The sequence below is a fragment of the Mustela nivalis genome (assembly GCF_964662115.1).
Source record: "Mustela nivalis genome assembly, chromosome: 14".
NCBI lineage: Eukaryota > Metazoa > Chordata > Mammalia > Carnivora > Mustelidae > Mustela > Mustela nivalis.
Genome location: NC_139033.1, coordinates 10371146 through 10387278, shown reverse-complemented (window position 1 = coordinate 10387278; position 16133 = coordinate 10371146). Strand labels below are relative to the sequence as shown.

At 42.8% G+C, this 16133-nt stretch overlaps 1 protein-coding gene and 1 pseudogene across 2 annotated transcripts in view; one reads left to right on the top strand and one right to left on the bottom strand.

The window, feature by feature from the left end:
• PTPN11 (protein tyrosine phosphatase non-receptor type 11) overlaps nt 1-16133 on the top strand; it is an 85751-nt gene that overhangs the window by 5264 nt on the left and 64354 nt on the right. The window lies entirely within an intron of this gene.
• Nucleotides 10410-11114, bottom strand: LOC309848422 (charged multivesicular body protein 4b pseudogene; annotated as a pseudogene). Its single transcript has one exon. The product of its transcript is annotated as a charged multivesicular body protein 4b pseudogene (transcript).

The window sequence follows — 16133 nt, the reverse complement described above, 5'->3', positions numbered from 1 at the left end:
TTTTATATGCATTCAGTAATAAAAATGTCAGCATATTCAGTATACGGCTATTTCTCAACATCCTAAGTAGGGAAATGAAGGCAGTGAACAATGAAATGACTCCCCACCCACCCCCCTACAGGTGATTTAGCGGTGGCTGTACCGAATTTAGATTTTCGAGGTTGCTGGTGTGCACCACTCTGCCTTGCTCAGCTGACAAAATTGCCTGCATTCTCCAAGCCCTCTTCCAGCGTATGGCAGGTCCTTTACTTTTCCTTTCCTTTTTTTTTTTTTTTAGGATTGTTTATTTATTAGAGAGTATACACAGGGATAGCTGCAGAGGGAGAGAGAGGGCTCCTGCCGAGCAGGGAGCCCAACATGGGACTCCATCCCAGGACCCGGGGATCATGACCAGAGCCGAAGGCAGACGCTTAACTGACTGAGCGACCCAGGCGCCCCTACATTTGCTTTTGTTCTTCTCAAAGATGATGTACGGTGACTTGAGCCGAGAGGAGCGGAATGTTTAGCTTGTTCTCAGACTCCAGGCTTTTGGTTTATCTGTTGCTGGTTAAGTACGTTTTGTCCCAGGCTCTCCCTGGTGGCCATGTTGGTTTCTCTCCTGTGGGAGTAAGTAGACTTGCCTTGCTGAAAAATAACAGGCCTTGGCCTTCCCAGATGCGACTGGGATGACTTTATTAATGTTGTGTCCCGATGGCAGCTCTGGGTTTTGGCCAGAACTGCTCAAAGGCAGGGGCCACTGCTAAGATTACTTACCCTTCTTGCGCATGGGCAGTGCAGAGACTTAGAGAACACACAAGATCCTGAAAAAGCAGAGCCAGCTCAAGTTTGTGATTGTTACTACTGGGCCTTAGTGTACTTTGTCAGGCAGCTGTAGAACAATAGGATACTGTCCTTATTCCCTCCTTCCCTCTGGGAAACAGACAGCACTTGCCATCTGATGCTGACATTTCTAAGGTTAGGCAGATACTGCCTTACCTTTAAGACAAGGCAAATGCTCATTCTCTGTGGGAGTTGTGGACTGTGGCCAAGGCTTTAACACCCTGAACTGGATTCAAACTCCTTAAATGGGAGTTCAGTTCACTACTGCGATTCGGAGGGTTGTGTGCATTTTGCAAACTTACATGTGCCGTGGTCCTTGACAACGTTGAAATGTGGAAGATGTTATTCATGGTTGCAAGGAGCATTGAATTCGGAGAGGGAGACAGACATGTGTGCCAGCATCAAATCAGTTTGGTAAAGCTAGTACCAAACGGAAATAGAAATTTATCAGGAGAGGATATTCTGTTTAGCCTGCTTCTCGCTCTCTCTCTCTCTGCCTGCCTTTCCGTCTACTTGTGATCTCTGTCTGTCAAATAAATAAAAAAATCTTAAAAAAAAAAAGAAAAAAAAGAATATATATATATATATATGTATATATATATATACTGTATGTGTCTGTATATACACACATAAATATATACAGACATAGGATATGTTGCTTGGAAAGGTAGTGGATTCTAGATGCAAGTCTTTATCCTCCCATGGAACCATTCTTCTTCTTCTTCTTTTTTTTTTTTTTAAAGATTTTATTTATTCCTCTGAGAGAAAGATTGCAAGCAGGGAGAGAGGCAGAGGGAGAGATAGAAGCAGACTCCCTGCTGAGCTGGGAGTCCGACAAGGGGCTCGATCCCAGACACTGGAGATCATGACCTGAGCTGAAGGCAGATGCTTAACCATCTGAGCCACCCAAACCCTCCCCATGGAACCATTCTAATGAAACATTGATCCACTCACTCAAGAACTATTATTGGGAGATTACCGTGTGCCAGGTGCTGTGGTAGGCCCTCGGTGTTCAGATGTTGGGAAACAGCGAGTGTGGAAGGGCTGAGGTGGGGAAGTTCTTGGAGCACTTCCAGAGCAGAAGGGAGCACACTGGGGACGCTAGGGAGGTAGGTGGGGACTGCACCACACAGGACCTTATGAGGTCTTCGAGGGTCATGTGGACCATGGCGAGGAGCTTGGATTGTATTTTAAGAGCAGCGTAAAGATGCAGAAGGATGTGATCGGGGGAGTGGCATGAGCTGGTCTGTTTAAAAATATCTCTCGGGCGGGCGCCTGGGTGGCTCAGTTGGTTAGGCAACTGCCTTCAGCTCAGGTCACAATCCTGGAGTCCCAGGATCGAGTCCTGCATCGGGCGCCCAGCTCTATGGGGAGTCTGCTTCTCTCTCTGACCTTCTCGCCTCTCATGCTCTCTCTCAAATAAATTTAAAAATCTTAAAAAAAAAAAAAAATCCCTCTGGCCACTGTGAAGGAAGGATTGTAGGAGACACGATTGGACTCGGGGAGAGCAGACAAATGAGAGAGAGGCTTTGAACTGAGGTAGAAGCCGTTTGTAGAAAGACTGTCAGAGGCAGTTTGCTTTTGTCTCCTTGTCGTCAGCGCTGTGGTGCTGAGCACTGAAGCCCCATGAGAAGATATCATAAAGACAGAGCTGTCTGCTGCCATTAAAGAGCTGCCTCAACAACTTTTTTCTAGCTTCTGTTACTTAGACTGCTTGTCCCCATTGACTGCCCTTTCTAAATGACTTACCCTTTTCCTATAGGATATTAAAATTTAATTAGAAAAGAGGAATATTCTTATAATCTGCAGCAAGTACCAAACTATAAACTTTCTCCCCAAGGACAAAGATAATGATTTTTTCAGAGCAGCTGGTAAGAAAGATATACCCAGTGTCACTTTATATTTAGTCGAGAAACCGAAATTAGACTTTGGATCCCTAGTTTAAATTCTCTTCTTAGCATGGCAGCCTTGAATAAGAATAAGTTCCTGAAATTATTGGCCTGCTTGACTGTTTCCCCACACCACTGGGGGAAGAGGGTGCATAGATAAAACAAAATATTCAGCATCATTGTATTTTCTTTTTGGTTCATCAGCATTTTTTTTTTTTTTTTTTTTAAGACTCACTTGACATAAATAAGTTCCTATCCTTAGAGAGCTAAGGCTTTGCAGAATCTGCCATCACGGACAGGGAGGGTTGGGGGTAGGGAGGTGGGTGGTTATCTAGATTCCTGGTGTGATTTCCTAGCAAATTGTTTGGGTTTGTAAACTTCCCTGCAGGCAGAGATTCTGTCTTTTGTTTCTTCAAGCTGGCTCAGGCTCCTGTGTTTTAGGCATTTCATTTTGAACATTGATTTGTGGCTCTTTCTCACAAGTGGTGGGCACACAGGCTTTCAGCTCCTTGGAAGAGATGGGTGGTACCTGCCTAGGCCAGGTGTGACCTGAGACCAGGTGGCCAGTTAGAAGGGGTTGTCGGGGTGGCAGGTTTGCAGATGTTAGAATGAGCAAAAGGGGGACACTTTTCCTTCCCTCTCCCTTCCCCATGTGACTTTTTCTCTACTTCCCTCCTCCTGATGTCTTACCCTACCTGTTTTTTTTTTATCCAGCCCCCTGCCAATTTCATTCCGTCAACAGCCATTAATTAAATGCCTAGTATGTACATGGGAGGACTGGAAATGTATCTGTTTCTTCTCATCTGATACCCTTGGACCTGTGGTATTAATCACTTTTGTTGATAAACTCAAATGGAGTTCTGCTAATTTGCATTTCCCCATCTTTTCACATAATGCAGATGCATTTATGCTACTTTTTTTTTTTTTTTTTTTGTTAGACTAACCTCTACTGCTTATATTCATACCAGGTGGGAAATGGGGCCAATCTTCGAGATGTGTGGCCTCAGTACCTAATTTACAGTTGTTCATAATCCTTGAGGCCAGTCCCATGATATTAATTCTACTGTTTGTCTTTACCCTCCCTAATTCTATGGGATGGAGTGAACTGCACCTTCTCCTTAGTAGTAATAAGCATGCTACACGTCACAGAATTGTCAGTGATTGGACACAAATATTAAATGTAAGTGGGAAAAAGTTTTGGGGGATTACCAGTGCTTTTTGAAAAAATTGCTAAGGAAGAAGAATTTAAAATAAACCAAAGCTCTCAAGTAGGTAGGTTATGGACTAGAACTTTTTAATTTCTAATTATATGCTATTTGAAATAATGTAGGGATAGCCCCTGAACCCTGAAGTTAAGTTTATTAAAAGGCAGTGTAACATAAATGATACATATGTCAGAGTGGCCTGTGTGATACTGACATAATTACGCCTGAGAAGAATCTTTCCTGCTGTCTTCCACCAGTAATAATAATGCTAACAAAGGTGATAGCCAATGTTTATTAAGCCCTTGCTCTGTCTGGTCTTTGTGTTAAATGCTGGTTACAGTTTCCCATGTAAACATCACCCTCCTCTGTTCATTCTTAATAACATGATCGGTATAATTGTAAGTTGTAAAGGAGATAATAGAGTTTATTTAATAAAGGGGTAAAGAGACAACCGTTGGCCTTATCTCCTCTTGTCAGTCTACGTGATGGGTAGAGTGGTGTTTACATACACCTTCCGCAGTGGAAGTCAATTTATAATATCTTTTGCACCCTCAGCACCAGCAGGATACTCTATGTAAGCGTTATTTCTGTGAAACATGCCTAGGTGAGAACATGTGGTTACAATAAGACAAGCTGTGGGTTTAGATCCTGCTTTAGAAACTTTTAGAAGTAAATAGGAGAATGTAATGGTTACATTGGCACATGGCATTCAATAAATGTTACCATAATTTTAGCCAGCCATAAAGTATGATAGCCAGTACAACATTATTTTGTTCTTGCTGTCGTCGGAACTGGTTCACAATTGCTGAAAAAAAGCCTTTGTAATAAGCGTGGAGAGATCGTCCTGATTTCATAATTTGTAAGTTCTTACTAAAATATATAATATTATTGGTAGTAAAACTATACATCTGTCTCCTTTCTGTCCCCATGCTCTCTCTCCATGTAAGTCCTCATCGCTGTCTTCTCCCGGTCATCCCTTTTTGGTACCTAGTATAGCCAGCCTCAGGGATAGGATGGATAACTCACTGATGATGGGAATCATGCTGGTGTCTTGAGCAAATGGATTTTTCAGAAAATTTTAAAATAATTTTTAACTTTACTTGGAATTTGTTTCAAACTTTGAGAAAAATTATAAGAATAAGAATAATGCAAAGAACATGCATACGGATGGAATACCATTTACCCAGATTCACAACTGCTAACTTCCCATCCCATTTGCTTCATGTTGTGTGTGTGTGTGTGTAAATACATATATATAATATTGTATAATTTTTTCTTCAAAATTTGAAGATAAATTACATAGATCATAGCCCTTTGCTCCTAAATACTTCAGTGTTTATTTTCTAAGAATAAAGTTATCTTTTTTAAAAAAGATTTTTATTTATTTATTTAACGGAGAGAGAGAGAGAGAACAAACAAGTAGGCAGAGGGAGAGGGAGAAATAGGCTCCCCACTGAGCAGGGAACCTGACATGGGGCTTGATCCCTGTGGGATCATGACCTGAGCTGACAGCAGAAACTTACCTGCCTGAGCCACCCAGGCACCCCATCTTTTAAAATTTTTAACTAGTAATTTTACCATCGGTAACCTTTTTTTTTTTTTTTTAAAGATTTTATTTATTTATTTGACAGGCAGAGATCACAAGTAGGCAGACAGGCAGGCAGAAAAAGAGAAGGAAGCAGGCTCCCTGCTGAGCAGAGAGTCCAGTGTGGGGCTTGATCCCAGGACCCTGGGATCATGACCTGAGCCCAAGGCAGAGGTTTTAACCCACTGAGCCACTCAGGCGCCCCGATAATAATCTTTTTATCTGACCTGTTGTATTCCAGCTGTGCCAGTTGACCCAATCATGTGCTTCATAGCATTTTTTTTCCTCTTCTAGTATGGGATTCAGTTGTATTTAGTTGTTAGATCTCTTTAATCCAGAATACTTCTACAACCTTTTGTCTTTTATGCTAGTGATCTCTTCCCCTTCCCCTTTTAAAATAAAATATTTCTCATTTTGAATTTGTCTGTTTCATCATTACTAGATTTCAGCCAAAGTACTATGTAGGCGATATTGTATCCGTCTTGGAGTATTGTATCTCGGGATGCATGCATGATGTCTGCTGGTGATGTTAACTATCAGTGACTACCTGGTTAAGGGTTTGTCCACTTTCTCCTTTGTATAATATTTTCTCTCTTTTTTTCTTTCTTGGTAAAGATTTTATTTATTTATTTGTCAGAGGGAGAGAGAGAGAAAGAGTACTCACGCGAGCACAAGCAGGGGGAGCAGCTGGCAGAGGGAGAAACAGGCTCCCCACTGAGCTAGGAAATGGATGTGGAACTCGATCCCAGGACTCTGGGATCATGACCTAAGCCAAAGGCTGATGCTTAACCAACTGAGACACCCAGGCGCCCCATATTTTTTCCCTGTAACTGATCAGTGGTTGATGAAGACACAGTGTAAGACCATGAAGGTATCCAGCCTCCCTGCCCCCCAGTTTCTCCCTAGACTTAGCACCCATTGATGGGTCTTGCCATATCCAGTCTTTACTGTGATGTTTGCTAATTGCATAACAGGGATGTTTAAAGTTATACTTCAGGGGCACCCAGGTGGCTTAAGATGCTTAAGCATCTGCCTTTGGCTCAGGTCATGATCCGTGGGTCCTGGGATGGAGTCCCACGTCGGGCTCCCTGCTCAGTGCAGAGCCCATCTTTCCCTCTTCCACTTCTCTTGCGCATGCTCGGGTTCCCGCTCTCGTTGTGTCTTTCTCTGTCAAATAAATAAAATAAATAAAATCTTTTAAAAAATAAAGTTATACCTCAGTTTTATACAGCAGTAGCTTTTTAAAAACAGATACAGAAATATATATATATTTTTATGTACTTTGAAATATTTCTTTTTTTTTTTTTAAAGATTTTATTTATTTATCTGACAGAGAGAGATCACAAGTAGGCAGAGAGGCAGGCAGAGAGAGAGAGGAGGAAGCAGGCTCCCCGCTGAGCAAGAGAGCCCGATGCGGGACTCAATCCCAGGACCCTGAGATCATGACCCGAGCCGAAGGCAGCGGCCTAACCCACTGAGCCACCCAGGCGCCCCGACTTTGAAATATTTCTTTCCGAATTAAATTGCAAGATGCAAAAACATAAACCTGTGCCTTATCCTGACCTTTTCCAATCCAAATAATTAGGAAGAGGAAAAAAAATTTAGTATGTTTAGAAAAATGCAACTCACATTAGTAAATGAAAATACATATATTTCTTTCAAATATGTTTGCTTACTGGCTTTGTTGAAGGGAAAAACAAATCCAGAATATAGGTGTGATTTTTAAAAAATGCACTTAATAGAAAGAAAATTATATTTTCTTCTGACTCATAAATTAAAGCCTGAAACTAAACAGTTTATATTCTATCTACCAGAACCCTGGTAGAATGGTTGCCAAACTTCTTAGCGATGTTTATGACTTTGGTTCTTTTCTTCCAATGTCCCGATTAAATATAAAATTTCATTGCTTTAAATGGGATTTGTTTATGGGGGTGCACAATGTGGTCTACTTTATTTAGCTTGTCCTATAGAAAGAACCCTGAGCCCCTGTTTTGTTTTAGAGATAGTGCAAGGTGGGGGAGGGGCAGAGAGAGAGGGAGAGAGATTCTTTTTCTTTTCTTTTTTTTTTAAAGATTTTATTTATTTATTTGACAGAGATAGAGCAAGAGAGGAAACACAAACAGGGGAAGTGGGAGAGGGAGAAGCAGGCTTCCCATGGAGCAGGGAGCCTGATGTGGGGCTTGATCCCAGGATCTTGGGATCATGACCTGAGCTGAAGACAGATGCGTAACGACTGAGCCACCCAAGCACCCCAAGGGAGAGAGAGTCTTAAGCACGTTCTGCACCCAGTGCGGAGCCTGTTATGGGGCTGGATTTCACGACCCTGAGATCATGACCTGAGATGCAATCCGGAGTCAAGTGCTTAACCGACTGAGCCACCCAAGCATCTCATTTATTTTTTAATATGGATTTGTTACCATGGTTATGAACACCTGTACATTTACAGATGAGAGGCACACGACAAAACTGGGTGAAGTACTGTAAAGGTGCAAGAGTGGTAACAGAGACATGGAGAAGCAGACCAAGAGTTCTTTCCCTCCTGCTATAGTTAAGATATCAAATTTAGGGTTTTTCAAATGCTTTGGGAGGCTTTGGGACACATTTTTGCCTTATGCACAAGGTGTCCTGGACCTGTGCATAAGAAAATTCTTTTTTTTTTTTTAAAGATGTTATTTATTTATTTTAGAGAGAACGTGCACACACACACACACACACACACACACACACAGGAGAGAGGGGAGGGCCAGAAGGAGAGGGAGGAGCAGACTCTCTGCTGAGCAGAGACCCTGACTAAGGGCTCAGATCCCAGGACCCTGAGATCATGACCTGAGCTGAAGGCAGACACTCAACCAACTGAGCTACCCAAGTGCCTCTGCTTTGGAAAAAAATTAAAATTGTAACCATACAGATAAGGGAAGATAACTACCTTAGCACTGCAAATTGGATAAAAATTATGTACTAGAAATAATTTTTTTTTTTTGAAGAGCTAGTGGGGCAGGTGAAGAGAGCCTTTGCCAGCTGACGCTTCTCTTCTGACAACCTCTTGTGACACCACCTATGACCTATATCATTGGGGAACTATGGATGTGGAAGAGCCCTGACAGGCGTCCCCGCTGTCCCACGACAGCTGCTTTTGTCCTTCCTTTCTAATCACAAATATTTAAAGAATCATGTGTTAGCTCCTTTGTGTGGAACTGGAGGTACACATTGGTACAGTAGCAGACAGGTTCTCTCTCTTGGGAGCTGCCAGTCCAGTCTTTAACCTGGTATTTGGAGGAATGTGTGATAAGATTTCATGTTGATATCACCCAGGGGATGCTCAGGGGGCTGCTGTGGAAAGGTGAGATGGGAGTGTCTGAAGAAAAGCACGTGCCAAGGCCACACAGGGCATATTTGAAGAAAACAGAGAAGTCACCAGAATAAGAGAGTCAGGTTGGAGGGCAGTTGGGTGGCTCAGTCCGTTAAGCATCTGACTCTTGCTTTTGGTTGAGATCATGATCTTGGGGTTTTGGCTATGTGCTCAGTAGGGAGTCTGCTTAAGGTTCTCTCTCCTTCTCACTCTCCCCTCCCCTCTCATGCTCAATCTCTTTCTCTCTCTCTCATCAATAAATAAATCTTAAACAAAAAAGAGAGAGAGGTGGGGCGCCTGGGTGGCTCAGTGGATTAAGCCGCTGCCTTCGGCTCAGGTCATGATCTCAGGGTCCTGGGATCGGGTCCCGCATCGAGCTCTCTGCTCAGCAGGGAGCTTGCTTCTCTCTCTCTCTCTGGCTGCCTCTCTGTCTACTTGTGATTTCTCTCTGTCAAATAAATAAATCTTTAAAAAAAAAAAAAAAAAAGAGAGAGAGAGGGAGAGAGAGAATCAGGTTGGGGCCACACCTTGCAGGGCCCTGTGAAAATCTGTGCCTTTATTGTAAGTATTTTATTCTGCCTAAAAACTAAATTCTTAGTTCCAAAGGTGAAACTCTTAAGGGCTGGTTCTGTGCTAAGCATTTTATGTGTATTAACTTATTTGTGTCTCACAACAGTGCTATGAATTAAGTTTTTCTAAGCATAGTGAGAAACCCCAAAATCATAAAGGAAAAAACCCAATAAATTTAACCATGCCAAGGTGAATTTCTGTGGAAAAAGAATACCACAAACAGTGAAAAGTGCAAAAAGCTAAGATGAATATTTGCCACGCATATAATAAAGAATCATTTTCTGGTATATCAAGGGCTTCTATAAATCAGTAAGAAGGAAAAAAATGCAAGAGAAAGCGAACAATGGGAAACTGACAACTCACAGAAAAGGAAGAAAAAGGGGCTCTGAAAACCTAAAAAAGTGCTTAATGTCACACAGAAATGCAAACTAGAATGATACATTTTTCCATGAATCAGATCGACCAAGATGAAAAAATTTGGTAATATATGCAGTATTGGCAAAAGTGAGAGATAACAGGGGCTTTCACACTCAATTTAGGGGAGTCGAAACTGGTACCTTCTTTTGAGTACAGCTGGGGAGATTTGTCAAAGTGAAAGGCAAACTCTAGCCAAAGCAATTTTCTGAAAATCTAATTTATGGATATACCTGAAAAAGTGTATAATAATGATTGTAAAGGATGTATTCTGCTGTATTGATTTTTTTTTTGATTTGCAAATACAGTTTATTTTGCAGAAATTCAACATAATAAACAGCAGCACCTCCCCCCCCCCCCCCCCCCCCCCCCGCCCCTGCCCCTGCCCCTCTTCCCCTTCCTGCTGGGTGCAGAGCGTGCTATGTGGAGAGTGAGCAGTGAAGCAGCCCTACTGCTTTGGAGGGAGTTTCAGGAGTGATGGAACCTGCCTGCCTGCACTTGTCCTCCCCCGCTTCCCGCCCCCACGCACCTGTCCACTGCACAGCCCACCAGAGTCTGTCTGGACTACACTGGACCAGTTAAATGGATCCAACCCAGTTCTCCAATTCCTTCATGTCATCCTCTTTCTCTTCCTTCTTGCTGGGTTTTGATGGTAAGGTTATAGAGGGAACATTTGGTAGAGGGACTGTTGCAGGTCCGCTGACTTCCAGCAAATTCTTGTCTAGTTCTTCCTGTTCTAATTCTTCTAATTCTGCCATGAGCTCATCCTCATCAAACCCTTCTCCATATCCTACAGGTTTTGAAATAGCTGTTGAAAGCTCCCGTGCAAGTTCTTGCTGGTCAGCAGTGTCCTGCTTTAACTCATCAACTTTGTCGATGGCTGTGTTGTCGTGGGCAGCCTTCGTGGCCTTAGCAGCAGAGCCCATGTTCTTGAGCACCTCTGTGTTGGTTCTGGAGTTCTCCAGGGCCTCCCGCTGAAACTCGGTGGTGGATAGTGTGCCATCGATCTGCGCCAGCTGCTTTCTGTACCTCTTCCTGTGCTTCGGTGCCTGGAGGCCCCACGGGCTTCTTTCTGTGCCGGGCTTCTTGGTGGCGGTCAGCTCCTGCTCCAGCTTCATCTCCAGGAATTCCTGCTTCTTACTTTGCATCTCGATCATGTCCCACAGCCACTGGATGGCATCCGGAGGGGTCAGGGTGCCCTTGCTGGTCTTACTCCCTCCTGCTCCAAACAGTTTCCCGAACAGTGACATGGTTTCTGCTTGCCAAGCCAACCTGTGCCTCCTGCTCCAGCTCTGCTTGGGTCCAGCACCTGTTCCCCTTGTCTTTTTTTTTTTTTTTTTTAAAGATTTATTTTAGAGAAAGCGAACGCACTGGGGGAGAGGCAGAGGGTAGGAATCCAAGCCCCCACTCCCCACTGATCGCAGAGCCCAGTGTGAGGCGCAGTCTTACAACCCTGAGATCATGACCTGAGCCAAAACCAAGAGTTGGACGCTTAACCGACTGAGCCACTCTGCTGTGCCCCTCTGCTGCATTATTTGCAATAACAAAACTAGGCAAACTATAAATGTCCTATAATGGGGATTAAATTCTTGCGAGTATATTCATACGATGGAATATTGTGTAGCCATTAAAAAGAATGTACTGCCACAGAAGGATCTTCAAGTTGTAAATGAAAAATATTGGGGTGTAGATCAGGAGGATTCCACGTGTGTGTGTTCGTGGAGGCAGTGGTATGTTTGCACACATGTATTACTATGTCCATTTTCTGGATGAGTTAATAGGAAAGTGAAATCACTAGCTCAAGTTCACAGAGCTGGGATGTGAGCGAGCGCTGGCTAGCTGTAGTCCATGCAATTTTCTCAAGGCCAGTCAGAATGATGTTTAGATTCCCCCTAAAACACTAGTGAGATGGTATAGGAAAAAGTAAAAATAAGATGAATTTCAGTTAATGTAAACAGCAGGAATGTTGATAGATTATTCCTTGTCAGAACAACCTTACATTTATTGTTATGATTGTCAATAATAATATCTAACATTTAGTGCTTAGCGTGCACCAACACTTGGACAACTAAGCATCTTGAACTTAATACATACCACATCAAGCCCTTGATTTTGCTCTTCCTATCCTTCCCATGTTTTTTTTTTTTTTAATCTGCTAGAGCTTTTTTTTTTTTTTTTTAAGATTTAATTTATTTATCTGACAGACAAGAGATGGCAAGTAGGCAGAGAGGCAGGCAGAGAGAGAGAGGGAAGCAGGCTCCCTGCCGAGCGGAGAGCCCGATATGGGGCTCGATCCCATGGACCCTGAGATCATGACCTGAGCTGAAGGCAGAGACTTAACCCGCTGAGCCACTCAGGTGCCCCCCTTTCATGTTTCCAACCTTTTAGTTGACTAGACTCCAAACCTAGGAGTCTTCTTACTTTTTTCTTTCCCGTTCCATGTATAATCCTTCAGGAAATCCTCTTGTCTACCCTGAAGATAATCCTAGTTGGACTTTTATCACTCCTCCCACTGCTGCCACCTTGGTCCTTTTACCATCATTTCCTGTCTGGATTGTTTATCACAGTGGCTTTCTTAACTAACCTGTGTGTTTTCCCTGTGCAGTAGTTTGAAAGGTGATTTAAAAATGTAAGTCAGATCATGTTGCTCCTCTGCCTAAACCTTCCAGTCCTTAACCATTTCACAAAAAATAAAGGTTGAAGTTTTTATAGTGCCTCCAAGGCCCTATATCTTCTGGCTTTTCATTACCTCACTGGCCTCCTCTGCCTGTCTGTCCCTTGCCCATTTTGCGTGTCATATACTGTCTGCCCATTGCCTGGTATGTCCCTCTTCTGTAGACAGGCATGCTGCTGCCTTGCTTCTTTGAGGTCTTGTCAGATGTTACCTTATCACTGAGCCCCACCTCCGCTGTAGCCTGTATAAGCATCCCTTCTCGCTGCTTTCTTCCTCTTTCTTAAAAAAATTTAAAAAAAAAAGATTTTATTTATTTATTTGACAGAGAGAGAGAGAGATCACAAGTAGGCAGAGAGACAGGCAGAGAGAGAGGAGGAAGCAGGCTCTCTGCTGAGCAGAGAGCCCGATGCGGGGCTCAATCCCAGGACCCTGGGATCATGACCCGAGCTGAAGGCAGAGGCTTTAACCCACTGAGCCACCCAGGCACCCCTAAATTTTTAAAAAAGATTTTATTTATTTTATTTGACAGAGAGAGTGTGTGTTAGAGAGAGAATGAGCAGGGGAGGGGGCAGCGGGAGAGGGAGAAGCAGATTCCCTGCCAAATACAGAGCTTGATATGGGCTTGATCCCAGGACTCCGGGATCACAACTCAAGATGAAGGCAGATGCCCAAGTGACTGAGCCACCTAGGTGCCACACTTTTTTTTTTTTTTAATGGTTTAATTTATTAATTTGTTAGTGAGTGTACATGAGTTGGGAGAGGAGCAGAGGGGTAGAGAGAGGGAGAAAGAATCTCCAGCAGATTCCCCGCTGAGCAGGGAGCTTAGTTTCTGGTCTTGATCTTAACGACTCTGAGATCATGACCTGAGCTGAATCCAAGAGTCAAGGGTTGGGTGCTCAACTGACTGAGACACCAAGGTGCCTCATTACTTTATTTCTCTTGTAGCAGTTATAACCACATGACATTTTGTTTAGTTACTTTTTTTTTTTTTTAAATCCCTCCATTGCAAAGAAACCCTCTTGAGGGCAGGGTTATTCTGATAACTGGCATGTGGTCCTCATAGCCTGTGTTGGGTATCCACTGTTTGTGGCATGAGTGAATTTAGTAAGCCCCGTTTTTTATTATCCCAGTTTATTCTTTTTTATTTTCATTTTTTATTTATTTTATTTTTTGCCCAGCCCCTATTCTTTTTTTTTTTTTTTTTTGAATAGCTTTAATGAGATGTCATTCACATACCATATGTATTTAAAGGACACAGCCCAGTGGCTTTTAGTATATTTACATACTGCACTAAAATCTTAGGACATTCCCATCACCTCCAAAAGAAACCCTGTACCTATTAGGTATCCACCTTCTCAAAGCAAGCACTGATCTACTTTCTGTCTATGAATTTGCTTATTCTGGACTTCACATCAATGGAATCATAGAACATGTGGCCTCTTGTGTCTGGTTTCTTTCCTTTAGCTTAATATTTCTGAGGTTTATTCAAATTGTAGCATTTATCAGTACTTCATTACTTTTTTTTTTTTTTACGATTTGCTTATTTATTTATTTGAGAGAGAAAAAAACACAAGCAAGGGGAGGGGCAGAAGGAGAGGGAGAGAGAGAATCGCTCAAGCAGACACTGCGTTGAGTATGGAGCCCAATGTGGGGCTCAATCCCACGACCCCAATATCCTGACCCGATCCCAAACCAAGAGTCTATTGCTCAACCAACTGAGCCATCCAGGTGTTCCCAGTAATTTGTTACTTATAATGGCTGAATGATATCATATTGTATGGATTCTCAGTTTATTCTTTTTTTTTTTTTTTAATAATCTTGAAGGGGTGTTCTTTTTTTTTTTTTTTAAAGATTTTATTTATTTATTTGACAGACAGAGATCACAAGTAGGCAGAGGCAGGCAGTGAGAGAGGAGGAAACAGGCTTCCCACTGAGCAGAGAGCCTGACGCGGTGCTCGATCCCAGCACCCTGGGACCATGACCTGAGCTGAAGGCAGATGCTTTAACCCACTGAGCCACCCAGGCGCCCCTCTCATTTTATTCTTAAATGGAACATAAGAATTATCATTGCAGGAAAAAATGATCAATCCTTGCCTTTTTGAGGATGCTGAGTCTGAGGAGGAAGGAACTTGCCTGGGTCATGAGCTAGTAAGCGGTAGAGCTCAGATGTGCGCCTGGGTCTGGGTGAGTGGAGCCCTAATTACAAGACTGCAGAGCTCTCCGTGCCCTTAATGAATGATTTATGACAGCTCTTCCTCTTGCCTTCTCTCTCTTTCACTGTCCGAACACACTGTAATTGGGCCAATATTTGTAGAGAAGTCTCTTGAAAGTTCATTTGATTATCAGTGCCAGGACTCTACGTTTAATAATGATGTACGTTCCCTGGAGTATTGAATTAGCCTATAAAGGTCAGATAATTTGACTTCAGAAATTACTGTTTATACCACAAATCTTGGTGACTTTTGGAATCCATGAAGGAAATCTTGCTGGGAACTAGAGAGGAATTCTCTTGAAGTGGATGGCATTCATGGTGGACTTCATTATTTGTGTGTGTGTTTTTTTTAAAGATTTATTTATTTATTTGACAGACAGAGATCACAAGTAGGCAGAGAGGCAGGCAGAGAGAGGGGGAGAAGCAGGCTCCCCGCCGAGAAGAGAGCCCGATGCGAAACTCGATCCTAGGACCCCGGGACCATGACCTGAGCCGAAGGCAGCGGCTCAACTGACCCAGCCACCCAGGCGCCCTGTTTTTTTTTTTTTTTTTTTAAGATTTTATTTATTTATTTGACAGAGATCACAAGCAGGCAGAGAGGGAAGCAGAGAGAGAGAAGGGGGGAAGCAGGCTCCCTACTGAGCAGAGAGCCTGATGCGGGCTTGATCTCAGAACCGTGGTTCTGGGATCATGACCTGAGCCAAAGGCAGCGGCTTTAACTCACTGAGCCACCCAGGTGTCCCTACTTGTGTGTTTTTAAAAACTTTTTATTCTGAAATAATTTCAAATTTATACAAATGTTATAAGAATAATACAACTTCGGTGTATTTTTAACTCAGATTTAGCAGCTAACATTGTACACATTTGCCCCCCCCATGTGTATACACACACTGTATGTATAACTTCAGTCTGAACCATTTGAGAGTAAGTACCAGATATGATGTCTTGTTACTCTAAAATACTTCAGTGTGTATTTCCTAAAAACAGAGACACAGACATAGTTAACAGTATGCTTGTCAAAATCAGGAAATTTACATTATAATAGTATTATTATCAAATTTCTGCCTCCCCCTGGTCAGTGATAACGCCCAGAAAGAACCATGCAGTGTATTCTTGTGTCCTTTTTCTGGCCTGTAATCTGGAAAGTTCTTTCTTGGCTGTCCCCTCCCCCTTCACAGTTTTGACATTTTTGAGGAGTACGTGCCAGTGAGTTTGTAGAATGTCACGCACTTGGGGTTTGTCCGATGTTCCTCCGAATTCGATTAGGTAATGCTTTTTTGGCAGGAATAGCACAGAAATGGCACGTGTTCTCAGTGCGTGTTGTGATGCCAGTTTAATCCATAACCGGTGGCGTTAACTTTCATCAACTGGTTAAGATAGAGTCTGTCAAGTTCTCTACTGTGAGGTTGATGAATA